Below are 4850 nucleotides of genomic sequence, written 5' to 3'. Positions count from 1 at the left end.
AAATATAAATAAGGATTTTTAGATTATTATATTTTTTTATTGATATATTTGTTAATTTCTTTTAATATCTTTTCGTTGTTTATTCAGACGTTTGCGAATGAATCAACGTTATCTCCTCGGAATCGAGAAAGCTCGCGTTTTATACCCCGCATCGATAATGAAAATCGTTTCGTGGTCACCTGATGCGATGCATGGATGGGTCCCGATCGTTCGCAGTTAATGGACTAGAAAGTCTGGTGATTAGAAAAAGTTTCCCTTCAACGGTAAATCTCTCGCTGGGCTGACCTCAGGGTAATCTCGATCGCAATATTTCCTGCAATGATCGTTGCATCGATATACAGGGTGTATCGGGAATATTACTGTGTTTACGCGCGAGTTACGTAAATCGGTAGAGACAGTTTCGGCGTGCAATTAAATGATAAGATCTTTACTTACGCACGAGAATTCCCATTATGCGAAACTTAAAAAAACTATATTCGCTTTCCATCTATACTAACATTTTTTTTTTTGCCCGCACGAGGCGGATTATATTCTATACGCGGTTTCTCCTTTATATAAACACTCGTTGAAAAACGTATAGAGAAAGAGAGAGATTGCGACGCTCGATAAATGTTTGTATGTTGGACATAAGGAAAAGGTATCTCATTTTTTCTTTTATTTTTTTTATCGGTGTATCGGTACAATGGCCATCCATCGCCGATTAAACGTAACGGTTTAATGCACACGGTGAGCGAGCAGTTAGAAAGGTGAAAGATCAATAGGAAGTCGGCGGATTTCTCGAACGAGTTGATACCTTGACGATCCTGATCGCCAGGTCATCGAGGAACAGATTCGCCAAGGTGATCAACAAGTTTCCTGTCCTACAACGCCGTTTCGTTATACAACAGATCTCGTCTAGAACGCAATTTTATTTTTATCAAGATTTCGTACAGTTAGTAACAACGAAATTGATCCAGCTACGTGCACGTGTTAGTCTCCCCTAGGAGGACAAAATTCAAAACGAGTAATAAGTCCACGTCTTATTTTTTCGATGCTTGATCTGACATCGATACTGTTGGATTTTATTAGTCTCTGTACGTAATAAGTAGTACGAGTCGATGATAATTCAGTCTCTGTACGTAATAAGTAGTACGAGTCGATGATAGTGCAGCCTTGGCCAATTCGTTTATACAGCTAGTAACAACGAAATTGAGCCAGCTACGTGTTACTTTCCCCTAGGGGGATAAAATTCAACACGAGTAATAAGTCAACATCTTATTTTTTCGATGCTTGATCTGACATCGATACTGTTGGATTTTATTATAATTTTGACGCGTCAAAATAAAAAGAATATTAATGTAGGTGGTGGTAATGTGCGTACGTTAACATTATTTTTATTTTCACGCGTCAAAATTATGTTAAAATCCAACAATATCAATGCGAGATCGAGCATCGAAAAAATAAGATTTTTACTTATTACTCGTTTTGAATTTTGTCCCCCTAGGGGAGACTAACACGTGCACGTAGCTAGCTCAATTTTGTTGTTACTAGCTGTACGTTTATTCTCTGGTAGAAAAATTGCAGTTAATTTATTATTATAGTTGATGTTCGTAAAACCGAAGTCATTGAAAAGCTGAGGCTTGATGAAAAACGAATCGGACGTACGTCCGAGGGATGGTCAAAACCGGCTATTTCCAGCAGTCCATTAGTTGGTCGAGTAGGCGCGGAAAAATGTAATAAACCGTGACACGCGTCGCCGAGCGTCTTCCATACTTGCGGTACATGTATGTATGTATGTAGAAAGCGTCGACGCTGGTGGAAGATTAAATTGCCGCGGCCAACCCCTTTTTAGTCCTTTCTTTCATACGTCGGGAAAGATGGTAGGCAATCAAATTTGCCTGTAGATTTTCGCGCGTGCAAAATCATTTTTCCCGTGCATCTCTCCTCTGTTCTGCGTAAAACCTGACGGTCTTTCATCGCGTCTGCGAGGTTCATGAATATTTTAAACCACGAATTTGAAAACGCGTGGAATATTTAAATGCGTCTGACTTATTTTTAATTTTATGCATTACGACTCTTGCATAATTTCTTTTGTCAAAGATAATTCTGGTTGTTATTAATAATTTCGAATGATTCAAGCCGGAGCTTTCTATCGCGTAATGATTTTGTAATAGACGAGTAGATAATTGTGGAAGGATAAGAAAAGCGCGGAACAAAGGATTAATTAAATCGCGGCTGGCGTTTGTGGATGCAGTCAGACGGGTTATTAAGCGTGTCTTCCCACTTTTCGTGCCGCGGCCGAGTCCGTTCACCGTGGAAAATCGTCGTCGTCGTGCTACAGGAGACTTTCTAAGTGCGGACTGCATAATCCATTGCATGTCCGTGCCCGCGAGTCGGGTTTATTGTTTCGCGAATAAAACGCACGCCACTGTGTCCCGCGTCCCTTCCCCCTACCCGGGTTGTGCACGTGTGTGGTCAACTTTCAACCTCGATGGAAATGTAACAGGTAGCACCGCCGGGTGAAACGCGAAAAAGCGCATAACGGTCCGCTGCGCCGTGTGTGAAACCAGGTTTTTCTCGGTTTACGGCCACGCTCCGTTGTTTGCCTGCAATTAGCTATTTTTTTTTTTTCTCATTACTGCGTGCGGGTGCGACCAAAGATTTATCTCGATTTCTTATTGAAATCACGTTACGAGGGATGGTTTGAACGATCGCTCCATGTAATAGCTGAATCAGTTCCGATAACGTCTAGTCGTTGGCTCGGCTCCAAAGCTGAACATTATATTACATCGGTCTTTCGTTTTCGTACACGCTACCATTTTTCACTTTGCATGCCCGCGTAACAAGTGACTGACTAAACTGGTGTGCCACGTTGATCGATGCCCGAAGAATGTACATCGTGTCCCATGGACGAATAGAGATAAATCTGAGACAGTAGGTTCCGTGCGTGCGTCGATTCGACGAACCTCGTCGGTAATCAAACACCGGAATACAGTGTCGTTTGAGCGTGTTATTATTGCAACCACCGGTTAGATTAGATTAACCACTCGGTCATTAGCAAAAAGTTTATATTGCACAGCGATGAGAGGTCTCGTTCCTCTTTCTTCTTTCCTACGTTTCCTAATTGCCCTTTGCTCTTACATCCTGTTTGCCTCGCGTACGATTCCGCCGCACTTCTGTACTTCCAAGTATTCCGTTAGCTGGTTCGATACATAAAATTGTAATTACGAAACATGAGCTCGTCTTCATTTCTGTTGTATATTAAATTTGATGTTACATAAAAAGGAATCTTGCGTCCAATGTTAATGTGAGCGAACTGCTGGTAAGGAGAAATATAGATCGAGCGTAGGCAGCGAGGAGAGAAGAAGATGGCTATTAAAAAACCATAGAACGGTACTTTTCTTTGTTACTACGGAGTCCTTGCAACCGCCGAGCGGTTTCTTCTTTTCCTCGCAAGCGGTTTATCATAACATCGGCCTCTCAGCTACTCGTGTGTCAGGCCTCATTCTCGTTCTAGTTTTATTTTTACGCCACGATGGATTTGTTTCTAACAGTAACCACGAACTTGGCCCGTGTAAACATTGCGAATTCACAACTCGTACCGAACTTACATCTAAATTATGCAAAAATCATCGCGTAATTCGTTCACGCGTAACACGAGGGATCGTCGCTTTTCTCTTTTTTTTTTTTTTTCTTCTTTTTCTTTCGTCGCTGTTAAATTTTTGATCCCGTATACACGTGGCAATTTTGTTACTGGCTACCCTCGAGCCCTGAAGAGAGTTAGTTTTCATTAGGACTTCGAATTGGCCTCGGGGAAGCGTAGTTTGGTTGGATCTTGCACGGAGGACCGTCTAAGTATATCCATGTTATTTCTGTCGGGAGCTGACGCACAGTTTCTCTCCTCGCCGCTTCTCTCTTCTCTTTTCGCGTCTTCCAAAGAATTATCCTCGTGTAAGCAAAGCGCGCGATAGACTCGCAACGAAATTATTCCGAGTGTTTCAGAATCATCCTCTCGCTGCACTTCTCGGGAAATCTTGTCATTCATTCCACGCGGTAGTTATTAAAATTTAAAATTCGTGGAGAACGTTTGAGATACGTCGAATTTTATTTTTATAACAATAACTCAATAATAAATATATAATTATATATATAAATAAATATATTATATAATAAAATAAATATATTATACATATAATATTATATATAACATATATATATAAATAAATATATAATAAATTATAACAATAACTTATAATAATAACTCGGTTCTTAAATGTCTGATAAATTATTTTATCAATCGCGATCTATTTTTTATCAGTTGTTCCATTCGAGGAAACTGATATTGACTGATGATTATCATTCTGCCAGAGTGTCTGAAAATTCAGTCTGTCCTTGAATTTTCGGCAACGGGAATAATGAGTGAAGGCGAGGTAAAGGCCGAGAAGGCCCGAGCGTGTATGCATACACGATTTTCATAGAGAGCGTCGAGCGTGGCGGAGCGTGTGTTACGATGATCATGGGTCCCCGTGACTCCACGGCGCGTCATGAATTATTCATCGGGGGGGCCGCGGTTGCGTCGGGCCCCCTGCTCACGTGATCCACCGGTCGGACACCGTGTGTACGTTCTATACGTAACGATACAACGCACCTTCTTCAATCGCGAGAGCTGCGATCATCCACCATTCTCTGCTGCTCCTCCTTTCGTCACTCGTGGCCGGATTTCTTTTCTCAATGTTTGGACTCATAGGATTTTTATGATAGTGTACATGATCGCTCGTTAAATACTTAGAGGAAATCACGGTGAACGTAGTTCGGATCCGGAGTAGCGAAACGACGCGTGTTTAACGAGCTCTTGAAAATTAGTCGCCGCT

The sequence above is a fragment of the Ceratina calcarata genome, unplaced genomic scaffold, assembly GCF_001652005.2.
Source record: "Ceratina calcarata isolate Rehan_Ccalc_2016 unplaced genomic scaffold, ASM165200v1 scaffold255, whole genome shotgun sequence".
Classification (NCBI taxonomy): domain Eukaryota; kingdom Metazoa; phylum Arthropoda; class Insecta; order Hymenoptera; family Apidae; genus Ceratina; species Ceratina calcarata.
This window is presented reverse-complemented; position numbering follows the sequence as displayed.